Source organism: Lactuca serriola, chromosome 1 (assembly GCF_051521515.1).
Source record: "Lactuca serriola cultivar US96UC23 chromosome 1, Lser_US96UC23_V15, whole genome shotgun sequence".
In the NCBI taxonomy this organism is placed as follows: domain Eukaryota; kingdom Viridiplantae; phylum Streptophyta; class Magnoliopsida; order Asterales; family Asteraceae; genus Lactuca; species Lactuca serriola.
Window position 1 is genome coordinate 190,002,776 of NC_136408.1, and position 18,151 is coordinate 190,020,926.

The window sequence follows — 18,151 nt, forward strand, 5'->3', positions numbered from 1 at the left end:
TAAAGTCCCTATTCAGAATTTGTTTTATCTGTGGACTCTTATTACCCCGGGGGTTTGCTGTGATTTACCGTATATGTTGGCCAGGTTCATGGGGAAGAAAGCGGCTAATTCTAGGCCTGGGAGTCCGATTACATGGGGCATTTGGTTACTCGCCTTGCTAGGTCGTATCATATTTTGACCCATGATTTTGTGAGGGTACTCGATTCCCGGACACTGATTTGACCATTCAAGTCTTGGGAGTTATGCGGGAGGTGGTGAATGTCGGGGGTCGTTTTGTTATACCGCCGATAGATGAGGAGCAAAAGGAGGTGCAGCCAGGGCAACAACCACCAGCCAAACCGCGGCGTCGGAATGTGCGAGCTAGAGGAGAGATCGAGAGAGAGCGTGCTACTTCACAGCATGTACAGGGAGTGCCCACTGACCCTTTTCAGAGTCGGGTGGGGACTTATTTGGATAACCTCCGGGGGCAGGCCATTTATCATACCCAGCTTACTGAAGGTATTTATTCACATTTGGGAGTGACCCGACCGCCTTCTATGTCACCACAATATCCGTATTTTTCAACATGGGAGGAGCTTTGGCGTCCACAAAATGACGGGGCAGGACCAAGTGGAGTGCAAGACCAAGGAGATGATGATTAACTTTCTTTCTATTTTGTTTTGTTTTGAGTAGTGTTTTCTTTTATGTTTGAATTTGGTTTGTAATGTAAAACTTTCTTGAACTATGATGTTACTCTTTCTTTTGGGTTGTTCCGCTTTTCAGATTAGCATTGGAATTCTAAGGAGCATATAAGGTTAACTCTAGAGTCGTGTTTGTCTAGTCAAGTCAAGGAAACTTAGAGTCGTGAGTTGGAACCCACAATTCAAGATAAGTGTGGGGTACGTTAGTAGGAGAGAGGTTACAGTTGGGAAGTATATTTACAAAGAAGCGTCTTAAACCATTTAGACATTGGTCAAGCTGTTAGGATGCATCAGGAAATAAGGCATTTTTGTGATGTCCAGTTTCCACGACGTGGGCTCCTTACGCCATGTCGTGGTGCTCATGGAATTTGAAGAATACACAGGAGCTTGTTGTGCGTGTTTTCATCTTATATCACGACGTGGTGCTCTTTGCCACGACGTGTATCAGTCTATCCTTTCCCACATTCTTCTACTTACTAGCATCCATTTTGAAGAATTGAAGTTTCGAGTCATGTTCGTGGTTTATTTACATATTCATCCAGTTCTACACCGAGTTTTTATTTTTGGAGGTCCATATTCAGGATGCATGTTTGCCACACTTTTGGAGAAGTTCACGCCACTATCCCAGGGGAGTCTGTTCCTTTTTCTCCATTTTCTTTAATTTTATGCATACAATGAGGGCATTGTATGAAATAAGTGGGGGTAGGGGTAGAAAAAGTAAATTGCTAGATAATCATAGAATTTGATAGTAAAATTGAAAATTTGAAAATTGAAATTTTTAATAATTGAATCTAGTAATAATAATTTGAACTGTAATTGCTAGTGTTATGTGGGATGATCCGATGAAAGTTCAAATGTTTAGTTGAGCCAATATACGTTATAGTGCATTTGTGGCCTCCCTTATTTTAGTGAAATCATGGAACAAAAACATAACCCCGCTTGGTTTGAGGGATGCAATATGTTTAGCAGCCTAAACCTGAAATGTATCCAGGAAAATTATTATCATTAACCAATAAAGGTTGAGGTTGAGCGCCTCTGCTTAAGCATGTAGGTTTTGAGTGAAAAAAGAGAGGTACATGTAAAAAAGAAAACAAAAAGAGAGAATTGCAAGAAAAGTTTTAAGAATTTTGGAGCAAATAAAGTGAAGATCAAAAGATCAAAATTCCAAGAAATTCAAAAAGTTGAAGATACCAGAAATCAAACAACAAAGGTGGCGAATTCAAAGAAATCAAAGATCAAATGTCAAAGAAGTGAAGAATTCCAAAAGAGCTCCATAGTGGTATCATAGATTGTAATTCTAGATTATGTATGCTTAGGTTGCTCAACTAAAAATACCTTGAGGATAAGGAGGTTTTCTGCGGATGGATTCGGAGGGCTGCATAAAATGAGCATTGTTCGGAAAAAGTGGGCGAGTGTTTATGAAGATTGTGAGTATTTCAAGTATGGGGGTACTTTAGGAAAATTTTACACACAAATGCATGCGTTGAGGTCTTGGCATAATGGCTGAGCTGGAGTCGGATTGTTCTATATGGTGTTAGTAGTTAAGGGTTAAGTTTAAATTTGCTTGAGGGCAAGCAAAGCCTAAGTGTGGGGTATTTTGATATTGCCATATTTATACCTATTTTTAGGTAATATTTAAGTACATTTTTATTAATAAGTTGATAATATGTTTAGAATAATGGTACTTATGACTTTAAATTGTTATTTTCAGTCAATTAAAAGGATTTTCGAAGAGAGGGACCAAAAGTGACAATATTGAAGACAAGAAATGAATAAATCCACGAAAGTTACTAAACCCACGACGTGGCAAAGTCGGCCACGACGTAGCATGAGGATTCTAGAAGATAAAGACCGCGATTCGGAGGAATCTTGCCCGGTACGGATAACTTGGAGCCCACGACGTGGCGCGGGATTTTGGAGTCTATTTAAGTGTTACTGATCATTACGAGAGAGAGAACTTTTGGGCTGAAGGAAGGAGTTCCAGAAGGCAATTTGGAGCGAAAGAAAGGTTCTGGAAAAGGTTTTCAACACCAAAAAGAGTAAAGGTCTATATTTTATTTAATTAAGAACATGTTTTTCTATTACTTCAATTTGTGTTGGTTTATTAGTTGCTATGATGAGACGCTGAATCTAGCTACTCTTGTTTAGCTAGATGAAGCTTCCAACTTATGAATAGCTCAATTTTTATGGATTAAGTTTAGTTGGTAAAAATTGCTTGTGTTTGACTGGTATTACCTAGCATGCTTATGTTTGTTTTTCTAATTGCTTGATTGCATGTTCTATGTAGCTTAGTGACCATTAACTGCATGAACTTGTTTACCTAATGATTTAGTGAGCATTGAATTATTAGAGCTAGGATTGACCAATCTTAGTTAGTAATTAGAGTAAATAAGCTTAGCTGTGCTAGAGAACGTGTATTGTGACTATAATTGCGTTTATACAACAAATCTTACATGACATATTTACATTCATAATTAGTTCTGTGTTTAATTATGTGTGAACATACATGGCTTGACATGAATTAGTTAATTATTAGTAAAGTTAGAACTAAATTACTAATACAACTAAAAACCAACTTAATAATCTGTAATCATTAGCTAGCCATAAGGAAGAAGTGGATTCAAACTAAACAAGAGTGTGTTTTTACTTATTGAATTTGATTTAAGTTCATCTGATCTTGTAAAATCAGATAAAACCCCTTTAAACTTGTTAATAATTAGGTTAATTTAATAGTAAGTAGATTAATTAGTAACACCGTTCCCTATGATCGACACCCGACTTACCCAAGCTATACTGTAATCTGATTAGGTACACTGCCTATAAGTGCATAGTTAGTTTAAGTTAGTTAGGTTATAAACATTAAAATTAGTGGGTACTTTCGTGCACATCAACAGCCAAATATGTGAAACTCTACCCATTTGCGAAACTGGACATAAAGCGTAAATTCGCACAAACTACAGGGACCAGAACTGTAAAATCTTCATTTTCTTAGAAAATTAGCCCAATTTCGAAGTTGGGTATTTGCTGCCAACATTTCGAAACTACAAGGGCTAAATGAGAAATTCTGCCTTCTTCACAATATTTAACTCCAAAGTCGAATCTGGACTATTTCTGCCACTCTTAGAAACTTCAGGGGTGAAAACTGAAGATGTTTGTTTTCTTCCCCAAAATGTTATCAGATGCGAATACCAACCATTCGAAATTACAAGTCCAATCTTTTCATCTACTTGCCTTTGTTAATGAACCCACCGACTATTCATTAACAAATCGTTTATTGTTTATAGTCCATGACAACGAAATGTGAATCCATAGCCTTCGTTAATTGACATCAAAACAAAGAAATCTCTGGTCCTTCCCTAGGTAATCAATAGCAAGTCAACATCTCAGAATCGAAAATTCGTATGGCAAAAGCAAAACCCGATCACAAATCAACCATCACACATCAGAATTACCTTCACGAGTTAATTTTGAATCCTATGACCAACACGTTCAATTACATTTCGAAATTAGCATCATACAAGTTAAAACACTTTTCAATCCACGAGTTCGATTCCATGAAATAGAACCTCGACCTCGATCCCAAATCTTCGAAGTCAGCCACTCAAAATCTGCCATCGATCTCTTAAGCGATCTCCATTTTAACCCCATATCAACCAATCATGTTTGATCTCAGTTCCAGAAATCAACAGTTGACATATCTGACTTCGCCATTAGCCGTTTGCAATCCCATTCACTCACTCGATAAAGCAAAATCGAACATCAAACTCAATATCGACATCTCAAACATAGCTTTTATCTGCTTTGACTTTTTGTTTGACTCTTAATTGAACTTCAAGAACAAATTCGATTTCCATTAATTGATTTCGATTCTAACTCCAAACAAACACAATCGATTTCATATCTTAATTGATCATCTGTTTGTCAATCGACTAAACAACAACTTTTGATTTCGATTGCTCGACGTTCACTTTTCAGTTAACACACATCCAAATTTCATCTTTTGTTTTTCTCAAATTAAGTCTTCCCAGTAGATGAAACACCTGATTGACATCACAAATCAATAACATCTCAAAACTTCATCCATCATTCATTCTTGATATCGTTCCAAATCAAATTAACCCAATAATTTGTCACATTGATAACACCAAGCCTTCGAAATCATGATAACGAACATCGACTGATTCCAAAATCCAATGTTGGATCAGGCCCTTGAAAACACTGACAATCACACACACTTAATGTAGATTTTGAGTTTTACTACCTGAACATTTTCCATTGATCTCACAAGTTACATTAAATAAGAAACAAAAACTTAATCCTAAAGAAAAGGTAGCTAACCTACTATCCCTACGTGAACTGCCTAAAAGCTAGGAAAAACAACCTCATCACTTGTGACCAAGTAAACTCTAATAAAACTTGTGCATAACAAAATATAGTAACAACATTATATGACCAATTCAAGCTCTGACCCGTTGAACTGTATCCACAACTTCGACCCATGACCCGGGAAACCGATTAACCCAACAATCACCCCCTTAATCGGTTGTTCACAGCAGCCTTTAATCACCCTTTTTTCATCTCGATTCAAGACCTTTCCCGGACACCCGACCTTCACCTCGGTCACGTCCAAAGTCCTCCATACCCGGCTGTTGTTTGTCACCACACAGAATCCTTTTTCTCCTAACACTTCTTACAAACGAGAGCCATCTTCCACCAATCAAGAAAACAAAGCAACCCACTTTTCTCGTCTTCTTTCACCTACAAAAATGAAACATACCCACAACCACCTGCTTTGACAGATCTTTTCTATTCGTTTTCTCACGCATCTTCGGTAACTCTCTCCATTTTCCGGTGACATACCCACAACCTACTGCCGGAATCATCACCTTGTGTTGTTTGTGATAGCCCCAACCTTTTCCGATCTAACTCGTTCCTTTCGAGAGTCCTCTTCCACCGGTCAAGAAAACAAAGCTCCTACTTATTATGTTTTCTTTTACCTGCTATGAGCAAGCCAAATCAAAACCCACATGTTCTGATTTCTTTCCACTTCTCTTTTCTGCTTCTGGTTAGGCTCTCTTTAATCGGGAAAATTTCTGATCAAGGACAGAGACTGCATCTTTGTGGTCTTGAATTTATTCGCGCCTCTACTATGAAAGCATCCTTAACAACCATCTACTGCCATCTTCGGGATCGAACCTCCACAGCCGGAGCTACATCTGTCAACACATGTCTTCACAACCACCACCGTGAGCCATTAATGTCATAGGAGCGTTGAATTACTGTTAAAACAGCCAAGAACACCGCCACTAGATTATGCACTACAGAAAATCATGAGCAACACGATCACCTACATCTCTATTGACACCCATTCCATGCCATACAGAGAACCACATCCATCCTATGCGACTTACTTCACCATCATCACATCCTGTTTCAATAGGAAAATCACCACAATAAACTGCAGCCACCTGCTGCACACGACGACCATTTTTCTGCCATCTATATTAACTAGAATGTTCGGCTGAGAAACCGTTGCCAAACACCCCGATTCCGCTGTGATGATAGCCTTGCACCCGAAGGCTCCTCCCCTTCGAAAGTCGACTCTCAAACCGGCCTTTTTCAACCTTCGCTAGTATTTGAGCTTACGAATCGGATATATGAACAGTAAATTCCAAGATTCAAACAAAATGAGTTGAATTTGATTTTGATCTAAACAAAAATAATTGGATCAATCAATGGGGTTTGAAACGGATTAGATCCAATGAAGCAAATCGATCAAAAATGAAAAACAAAAAATACGAATTGAAATCATGGACGTTTTGGAATCCATTTGAGAGTTTGATATACCTTTTAGACGAATCGAGATCCATTTGCAACGAATGAATCAAATCTAGAAGATCTTGGTTCTTTTGTTGGAATAAGAAAATCTCCAATTTGAACATTGTACCACCCATTATGCGTTATGTACAACTCGTTCTTCATGTTCTTCATCAAACCAAGAACATCTTTAAAAGAACCACCAAAACTTTTGGGTTTTAACTTCAAATTTAATGCAACCATGGAAGATTGTTGCTTTGGAACCCAAATTTGCTTCACGGATTTCGGATTCACAACAACATTCGACGATTTTTGTGAATAAACCTGTTTGTTCTTCCGTTTAATCTTCTTCTTCTTTTTCTTTCTCATCTTTTTGCATCTTGAAGACTTGATTTCATGAACAAACCCACTTTCCACAACTTCAACTTTGTGAGTTTGAATCAAATCTTTTGGAGTTTGATACTTGTGATTTTCTTGGATCAGCGACTTTCGATAAGGAATCATTCCTTCAAATGAATCACAAGAACACAAAATATCATCGGTTTGAACTCCAATCGAGCAAAAAACTTTTTCATCATAAGAATCAACTTGAACTCTTTTTTCTTGAACATCAAGAACATCACATTGAACTGCATTGTCTTGAACTTCAACAAACTTAAGAGCATGAAGATCATTTGGGTTTTCAATTAGAGAAATGTATTTCTTATTAAACAGATCTGTTTCTTCTCCTTCCTTTTGATTTCTACTACGGACTAATATGGACAAGGCAATTTTATTCAACCATACAATCTTACAAAGTGGTTGAAAAATCAAGCTTCCATTATCATCCTTCAAATCTCCATAAAAAACCATATTACCCCATGAAATCAATTTGCTTAACACCTACCCATAAAATTGATCTTCATTGAATTTGTATTTGATATCTTCAACGATCACAATCCAAGAATCGTACGACAAATCCACCATGATCATAAGAACTTGAAAATTTCTAGAGAGAGAAAGTGATTTTAAATGGGTTTTCTAGAAAGATAAAGCAAAAATCACATGAATTCTAGTGAAGAAAGTCGAATTATGAATAGAATCAAAGATGAATTCGATTTTCCAGAATCCAAAAACTATCTAAATCACGAAGATCAAAGATCAAAAAATGAATTACCAAATCAAGAAAGCCACCATGGATCAATTCTTGATCCAATCAAGAACAACCGCTCTGATACCAATTGATGAGTATTAAATCGAGTAATGAATGTAAAATCTACTTCCCAGTCGATCCCAAATTGACTTCGCTTTTCATTCAACAACCCAATTCGATCATCCAACCTTCGAAATCTAACCCCAAAATCAATTTCTTCAATCAAGCCTTCATCATTCAGTCACCTGTTCTTCAAATTGACCCAAGATTTCTTCCAACATTGACATCATTTTCTAGTACGTTAACATCAACTTTGTGAACTAATCCTCAAAACGGATTTCATTATCACGACCTCGACCATTGAAATCAATAATCCTGCCAATCGCTATCAAACCAAAACAGATTCAATATCAAGCCTTCAAAATCAATTATCGACTCCAAACATTCGTTATTGATACCTTCCCAATCCAACATTCCATGTCCAGAACTTTGCTATCGCCCTTGATTTCCATTCGTTATCAGGTCATCGATCTCAGTTTTGACCACCAAACAAAAAGACAACTATGACCCCAAAAGCGAATTCACTTTTTTCAAAAACGAACTGTCCATGATTCGTTCAACATCAAGCTGAGCAATACAAATCAAAAATGATTTCGACATCAATTACTCAAAAACTTCCAGTTGACCACGAAAGCCCATCATTCTCAAGCCTTGGACCGTTCGACATCAAAATTCAATCCAAACACTTTTCAAAATTGAACCCCAAATCAATCATGATTTCGACATTCATATCCCATGTTCAACTAGTATCAAACAATTTCAACTTCTAATTCAACGAATCAACCAATAGAAGTCGAGTTTGATTTTTTTTTTTCTGAAATTGACTTTTTGAAGGCAACAATCAACAAACTTCAAATTGATGATTCAAATAACAAATTTTGGATCGGAAACTTGATAAACCATGAGTTCTTCACATGTTCTTCATGAAAATATCAAAGTTCTTGATCAATTTCATCAAAATAAAAGACTCAATCATCAACTTCAAGCTATGACTTGAAGAAAGTCGATTTCATCATATATTGAATCATATGAAATTGAAACTGATTTTCAGATAAGCATTCTAGATCGATCGGAAAGAAAGAATGAGAAAACGAGATTAAGAATAGAAGAACAACTAATTATGAAGAAACATTAGCCGATAGTACAAGTACACGATGCCTGTGTACAAGTTAAATGATGAACAACCACATACTTCGACTGGACATTATGATTCGCTGGGCTTCAATCATTTAAAAAGGATTCAATTACAACTGGTCTTATTGATTTAAGATTGCAGATCGAAATTTTGGCTTAATACCAAAATCATGAATAGTATCCAAACTAAATTTGGACACGATGAATAGTAAGATTTTAGAAATATTGGGCTCAGAATTAACAATAGAACTCAAATCATTTTTGGCTAGATTTTGAATAAAACGAACGATAGCAAATTAAGAATCGAATTAAAAAAATGAATACTAGATTTGATTCAACTTGATCAAGGAAAAAATTATTGGATCACAACAATTGAGTTTTTCAAGAAAAAATTTGATCCAATGAATCAAAATGATAAAAAATCAAGAACGTAATGCACGAATCAACGAGATTAAGAGAGATCATAGAGAGAGACTCACCATAAATGCTCTAATTGTGACAAATTTTGCCAAACCGATAATCATGCTTCAAAAAATCATGTTGATCTTCGAAGACCCGCTCTGATACCAATTGTAGAAGTGTTGATTATGATGGCATGTGCGGAATTAGAAAAGATCTAGTGAATCATCATGTAAACTCAAGAACACAAGGAGTAAATAAATCCGTGTAAGCTCATATTAGATCTAGAAAGGATATACAAATGGGTTTGTACAAATTTCTCTCTTTAGTCTAACACTCCAAAATGATCATACTTACTTAATAGGACTCACTCACTTCCTATTTATAGGAAAGACTCAACCCATTTACACATACAAGAGGGTAAACCTAAAACACTACATCCAAGAGTGACTTTGCACCCTAACAGCTTTGGGGACCGCGTCCCCAATAGGAATGATACCTTACCTCATATTGAGTGCTACTCAAACTATCCCATTGTAGTTCTTTGGATTCTTTATGGAACTAACGAAATGACTTGAAGGAAGCGACACCCTGTGTCCTATTAAGTAGAATTCTATTGAGGCATTACTACAATATATAAGAGCATCATCATAGGAATTGTTTGCAACATTCACCTATTCCGTACTCTTACATCAGGACATTTGGTCATCGTTAGAGTTCCAACATGAGGTGTCTTTCCCATTATTCAGTTAACATCTCCTCCCGACTTGGATGTTTCCCTTGGAACTCTATCTATTCATGTCCTTATCAAGGATCCAATCGTGAATGTTGTAAATACTTAGCTATCCAACCCTAACGGAGTTGCTAACTATTGCCCCGGTACTGAACAAAATAACAAGACTACGTCTTTTAACCCAATGGCAACAGATGTTAGTCTTGAGGTAATTGAGTTGTGTTTATTCTCATGAATCGTCACAAAGCTACCCTTTCACATTCATGTTCCATAGACAACGAATCAAGTGCACCTTATTTGCAATAGAGGATGTTTTATGCATTTTAGACAATGCTCATTTCAAATTGTAGTTTTTCTCCATACTTGCAAGGATATATGCACCTCCTTCACCATTAATAATTTTAGGACTCCAAGTTCTTGTTTGTCCAGATGGTGTCGATCCTCTTGCGATTCATATGAGGTATTCAAACTACAAGGATGGTAGACATAATTTATTTTAATGAAGTTTGACAAGGACTGCTAAAGGAAACGGTCTGATTTGGATAGAGGTAGATCTATCGACATAATCTACACACTTCCTTCCCATTCGAGAAGATTATTTAATGGAAAAATCTTACCTAGATTTACGTAGATGAGATCGTAGTACATCATGGAGTACCTATTTCCATTATTTTCAATAGAGAGTTTCCTTGTGTTAGTAGTGACTTAAAAAAAGCCGCAGTACAAGATTAAACATAAGTACTACCTACCATCCTCAGATGTATGGAAAAGCAAATGAATATCCACACTTTAGAAGACATACTCTGAGCCCATATGATAAGCTTACGAGGTAGTTAGAACACCCATTTATGATTAGTTGAGGTTTCCTATAACAACAACTATCACGCTAGTGTTAAATGTGCTCCCCGGCGAAGCACTGTATGGGCTTAAGTGTGGATAACCATATTGTTGGCTAGAAATTGGTGATACCAATTAATGAGGCTTGATATAGTTCAAGAAACCACCAATAAAATCATGATAATACATGATAGACTGGAAGGTGTTTGCGATCGTAAGAAGTGCTATGCTGACAAGCATAGAAACCCTTGGTATTTCAACTGGGAGATAAAGTACTCTTAAAAGTACTGCCAGGGAAAAGAATTATATGCTTTGAAAAAAGAGAAAACTAATTCCTCGCTATGTAGGACCCTTCGAGATTATTGAAATGATATATAGGCCCAAAATACCAGAAGAACTTGGTGCGATACACGACATATTCCATGTGTCGAACCTAAAAAAAAGTGCTTAGCAAAGGAATCCCTGAACGTACCTCTCGAGGACCTCAAAATTAATAATTGCCTAAAATTCATGGATGAACCCATAGAAATCATCAATCGGGAAGTTAAGCAAATTTAACAAATTATAATCCCAATGTTGCAAGTTCATTGGAATTCTAAGCATGTACCTGAGTTACATGGGAACGGGAGGATTTGATGAAGAACAAATATCCTCAATTATTTTCTATGTATGAACCAGTGGTACCGCCAGTTGAATTTCGGCACGAAATTCCCACAATTAGGGGAGACTGTGATAACTGTAAAAACTCAGGTTAGGACTCATCTAGAACCTTAGCATTTCCTTGTGTGCACTTAACTTTTCTTTAGTGTTACAACTTAAACTAGATTCGCGACTTAATAGATCCTTCGGAACAATTGGTGTACCTTAGCTTGTATGGAACAATCACATTGACACGTGAATGAACCAACTATGTGGTAAAGTGCCAAAGTTGAACCTTATGTCTAAACACAAAACTTTGTTCGGTAGATCACAACTCAAGGGTATGCTATCAACCCAAAATTTCCATATTGGAACAATCAAATGCTTAAAAAGGTTAAGTATTCTAAGCAAATATAACAAAATTAAATCATAATATGAACTAATTACAAATTTGAGACAATTTTCATGCAATTCATAGTTTCATTTATGAATCAAAAGTACAATTCAAGGATTGTCTAATCCTACGTTCTTATACTATGAACTCTTATTCCGTTTACATGAAATATATATTTGATTTTTTTAGTAAATTTAAATCACAAAATAATTAATTCCTACAATTATAAATTAAAATGCAAGTCTATGAACTTATTTCCGAAAAAAAAGTACTTGAATGAAAACCAAGAATTAAACTGTTGGAAGTTTATATAATATATCCAGAACTCTTACAAAAAAAAAAAAAAACTAAAGATAATTTTTATAAAATTTGAAATGGGCCATATTTATAAACTTCACCACTTTTCAACAAGCCTTTAATCCCTTCTCTCCTCCCAAAATTCGTTCATAGGCTCTTCCACTCCTTCTCTCTCTCTCTCTCTCTCTCTCTCTCTCTCATTATTGCTCCTTTATGCAAAATCCCGAGGTCAGATTTTGCATGTCAATGTGAGAGGGAAAAACCGACCTTAGAGGCATTTTCTATGGGAGAGATTTTTCCAGTTTATTTTTCAGATGTTAACCACCATTTCTGGAGTTTTGTGGCCGATTTTAATGAAGTATAGACCCAAAGAGATGACGAGAGAGATGGTTTATCCAGAGAGACAGAATCTCAATTTCTCTCTTCCTTCTCTCTAGAAACCTGACTTTCTCTCTCTAAAAACCAGCCCCTAAACCACGAATTTTCAGCCTTATTTTTGGTGTTCTTGAAGCTTCCTATCAAATGGTAAGTTCTTTTCATACACATCTTGAAGACCCATAACAAATTTTATAAGTTCTACTTAGTTTCTCCTTCAAATTTTCGATTTCTAAGGCATGTTCTTGCAAAGAACCTTTGTTTGATCTTGATGTTTGTAGATCACCACCAAAAACATGTTGCATGTTCTTTAAATGGTGTTGATCCATGATCAAACCAAAGTCAAGAGCAAAGGTGAGCATATGCAAACCTTATCTAGCACCAAAAAACCGATTTTTCAAAAGTTTAGTCTCATCTAGCTTGGTTGCATGTAAGATCAAATGGTTAGAAACGAGTATTTCTACAGAATATCTTTAATATAGTGTTTTTATTTCTCAATCTAGGCAATAGAAAAACATATCATTTGGTAAAATAGAAGTTTGAACTATGTTTTCATGAGTTTTACTCTTCAACATTCTCTCAGATTTGTTTACTCAACTTTTAAAGGGCATAATTCACTCATTTCTTGACCAAATCACGATATTCATTTTTTGAGCACTAGTTCCATGAGTTAAATTTCGAACCCAGTAGGCCTTACTGTAAAACATTAGAAATATGATTTTTCACGATTTTTACAAAATAGTTGCGCAAACATAACTTTTTATGTGACCACTAGTTTTTCATTACATGACCAAGGCCCTTAAACCCCACAATAAATCTGGAGAAAATTATTTTAAGAGCTTTACACATTTTTCTCAGAAGGCCTAAAATTTGATGAACAAAAACGTTACATAAGTTTGTACAAAAATTACTGAACTTCCAATTACATTTGGAACTCATGCACTAGTTAGTGCTATATTTCTAAACTTGTTGGGGGTTGAATAAACCCATTTAGCTCCAAAATAATTTTTAGCCAAATTATTTTTGTAAGATCATTGTTTCAAGGGATGTTCTATAAAACCCCAAGTGCTAGAACATAATCTTAATATTTCTACAAAAATAAGGATTTAATGGCAAAAGATTCAAAATAAATACTTACAGATGAGATAAGAATCTGAAAAATTACAGAACTGATTTTTGTACACAATATTGATGCCACCTAAATTTTCATACAATTTGGTCACAGTTTTGTATTTTATTCGGTTTTTTCATTTAATTAGGGCACAAATTTATAAAACCGGGTCTTAGGACTCGAGAACACAAACCAATATTTTTTCCTGTTTGGGGAACATTATAAGAACCTGTGGAAATTAAATTGGGATTTTTTGCAACTTTTTCTATATATTTAGAATTGTTCCTATTATTTAGAGATAAATTGAAAATAACTAACTAATGGCCTTCAAAAATTCCTATAAAATTTCAAGACACTAATAACCTCTGTTAGAACTAGAATGTAATCTGTTGCAATTTTTTGAGTTCATTTTCATGCCTTTATAGATTTTTGAACACAAGGCACCGTGAATTCGATAATACCAATAATGAATCGAACAAACTTTGGGCACTTTACGACACCACTAGTAGGATAAGTAGTTCATAGATAATTTCTTAGTGAATTGTATCTCACTAGAAACTATTTGTTCCGTAGGGAACTAGTGGAAATCGATATCTACAACACCGAACCGCGAAGCTCGAACCACAAACTCTCCCTAGTGAGTATTCACAACCCCTTTTTACTGTTTTCATGTTTTGGGGTGGAAAGCATGCTACTGTTTTATGAGCTATCCGCACTATTTTATGAACTTATGGAACTTAGCTTTATGAACTTGCTAAACTCTATTTTGTGAACTTGTTGAGCCATGTTTTATGAACTTAATGAACTTAGAACGACATTGTTTTATAAACTTAATGAACTTAGAACGATATTGTTTTATGAACGTGATGAACTTCGAACAACACTCTTTTGTGAACTTTATGCTATGAACTTTTGATATGAACTTTGTGATATAAACATGTTACGAACTTTGTATGTTAAGTCCCGGAGACCCGAACAACAACCTATTGACTCATTTTTTGAGCCGATGGTCTTATGGAATGCGCTATATGGGGTAGACATCCCCCACTCACCCAGAACTGTGAGTGCATATTTCCGTGAAACTGACATGATGGCAACCATGGACATGATGAAATGGGGCAAGAACGGTCGTTAGGCTTGGTTGTGAATGGAATGCTTTGGCATTCAACACTCATTTTGAGTTGGAACTTTTCTTGAAGAATTCTAGATTTTCTTATTGAAATGATATACCTTTATAAACCTGTGAACTCACCAACTATTTTATAGTTGACCCTCGTTTTTGCATGCTTTTCAGGGAATGGCTAGTGATATAAATTAGACATCAACAAGAATTTGCATTTGATGTTTCTTTGTTATGTATTAGACTTTATAGTAGGGAACTAAAATGTAATTTTGTTTCGAATATGATGTAAAATTAAAATGCTCAATGGTTATGGTTGGTACTCCTATTTACCTTATGTTATGAGACCTTAGCCTGTCACCCTTCGTGTTTCCGCTTTAACGGGGTGTGACAGTTTCAAAGTACTCTATGGGTTATGGTAATGGGCCTCCTTGATGAAGTGTAGGTTAAAACCCAAGACTTATCTTTTCCCTATAACTAGTCATGTATTATTCATTATTAGGGTTAAGAATAAGACAAAATGTAGCCGCCACATTGTGATGTTTTTTATGTAGAGTTAGATTTTTTAGTCTATTCTGAAAGTGTAATCTATTCCTCATGTTTTGAATAAATCGAGTGATCATTCGATATATTTTCATGTAGTGTTTTCTCTTATTTTCCGCATATTGTTCATCAAATCACAATTAGGATTTTAATCCCAGCAAGTGGTATCGGAGCATGTCTTTGAAGATCTATTGATTTTTGAAGTATCGATTCTTGATTTGATGATTTTCTGCACATGTGATTAAAGATTTTGGTGTTTTGGCGATATGGAATCAAGATTTTTGTTCGATCTACTATTCATGGAGACTTATGTATTATGTTACTGTTTGCTAATTCCAATCCAATTCTCATCTAATTCATATTTTTTCTATGGATCTGATTTGGTTTAAGATTAAAGTCTTTTGATTCAATAATTTTCTATCGATCCATGTTTTGGCCCAAATAATCATGTTCCTGCTCATCGTATTCACTGTATTTAGTTTTGGATCTGAAAATCGTTTATTCCATCAATAGTGGCCCAATTGTATTTGATTTTATTTTATTCAGCCGAGTTCATTGGTTTAAGCCGTTGACTTGTTCTTTGACATCGCACGTTCTGATTAACGCGTTGACACATCTAAAAATTGTGAATGTTGTATCTCGATTTCACAATTCGTTCTCATATTCTGATTGAATTCATGATTCACGACTCTATTTAATCATTTGTTATCGATTTCTGTTCTAGAGTCAAAGTTTCTAAACAATTTCATTCTCAAAATTGATTTTGATTTTATTTGATTATGGTGTTTGAATCAATTTGCTTAATCTGTTCCACATCTTGATTGGGTGTTTGTCCAATGGAAATTTCGATTTCTTATGATGAACTGATGATGAACGGATGAACAGCACAATATCTCGATATGGTGGTCAATGATAAAAGTCAAAAATGGAATGTATGATTTCACCTGTGAATTTAATCAATACGAATGTCATGTGAATCGTAATCGACATTCCATTTGGAAGCATTCGGAACTAGAACCGGATTGGGTCTTCATAAACAGGTTCGTTGTGTAATTGGTCTTTGAATCGGGGCTTATGTCAAAATCGAATGTGTGATGCGGAGAAAATCAGATTCATAACTGGAAGTCAAAATTGTGTTGAACGGATTCTGTGCGAACTATATCGGATTCATATGGGATGGATTTGCAATCATGATTGGAACTATCTTGAAATGGGAGTGTATTTGTTTGCTATTACCGGTCAAACGAAAAGTAAGTTACATACGAATGTTCAGAATTGAAATCGGGATCGCACTTGTTCTTCTCCCACGAATGATCGACTGCGAATCTGTGCTTGGATTTGGTTATACTAGAGATTCGCATTGGGTTATAATCGTTTGATTCGTAGCGAGAGGTCAAGGACTTGGGGTACCTTAATTCGCAACGAACCTGTACCGGGTTTCATAGCAATTGATCTGCGAACGTGCTCGGAACGAATGGGTTGATCGGTGTTACGAAATTGATTGGAAGCAGATTTGAGGTTTTCGTTTGCAAACATACGTTTGAGTCGCCGTTGAAAGAAGACTGGAGCATGATGCAGTCGTGTTCTTTTAATCAGACTACTAAATGGGGATGATGACTTAAGTTATAGGGAGAATTTCATATATGTCCTTCTTAAACTTCAAAATATCATATTTGCCCAGCTTAATTTCTCAATATCATATTTACCCTTTGTAAACCTTCAAAATATCATATTTGACCAATTCCTTTTTTATAATGTTTTTAATATTTTATAATCATTTTTTATACCTTAGAATTATTATATGAATTAAAAAATTTAACCATATTGCTCTTACATCTATGATAATAGAATGTGAACTTTTAAATTGTTGGAATGTCGCCCTATTGACAAACAAAAAGATTCATCTTCAACCCTCTCTATGGAATTTATATTTTGATTGTTTAGTTTTTGTTGTTGTTAATTATGATCATGTTGTAAATAGAGGATATTTTAGATATTATCATTGATATTTCGATCTTTAAAAAGTACATATATGATATTTTGATATTTAAGAAGGGCATATATGATATTTTGATGTTTAAAAATGACATATATGATATTTTGAAATTTTATGAAGGTTAAATATGATATTTAGAAATTTTATGAAGGGTAAATATGATATTTAGAAATTAAGTTGGGTAAATATGATATTTTGATCTTTAAGAAGGGCATATATGAAATTATCCCGTTATAGCCCTTGACACTTCAACATTTTGACACTTTTCGTCCCTGTTGTTTTCTCAACTTGGCGATTGTGGACTATTTCTAGAAACTGTTACAAATGAAGGGGAATATGATGCAGATTTATTATTTTAATCCCCTAACTTTCAGCAATGTGACGGTTTCAGTCCATTTTTCAAAAAGCTTCCAAAGTTAAGGGCTGGTGAACAATTTTGGATTTTTTAAGCACATATTTTTTCGTGAACAGAAAATTAAGGATTCCATCAACTCTTGGCGGTTCAGAAAGTCGTTTTTCGTGATAACGTCAAATATTTTCGACTTTTTCGGATTTTATACTTCATCGTTTATATCATTTTGTCGCGGGGGAGCACAGTAAATATTTATCCATTCAAGATCATTCTCATAACCATTTGAAGGTTTTATAATCACGTTATTGATTATAAATCGGGGGAGAATTTGGTATGGCCATTCAAAATTGGATTTGTGACTTTTCAAATTTGAAGATTTTTGATGAAGTTTGTGGTAGAATTATGAAGGTAGCTTTTATAGTAGCAGTTCTTCATCAAGCTCTTGTGAAACTTTTACAGAGAAGTATCCTTTACAGTAGTAGTTCTTCATCGAGCTCTTCTAAGAACATGTTATATCTCTGACTTCTAGTAT

The 18,151-nt window shown here is 35.2% G+C and overlaps 1 long non-coding RNA gene across 1 annotated transcript; it reads left to right on the forward strand.

Annotated features, from left to right (window-relative positions):
* Positions 1-12,290: 12,290 nt before the first annotated feature.
* On the forward strand, positions 12,291-15,065 carry LOC145072294 (uncharacterized). The gene is made up of 3 exons (XR_013690967.1): positions 12,291-12,647; positions 14,182-14,245; positions 14,903-15,065. It is a non-coding gene; the product is annotated as an uncharacterized LOC145072294 (long non-coding RNA).
* The last annotated feature ends 3,086 nt before the right edge of the window (positions 15,066-18,151 follow it).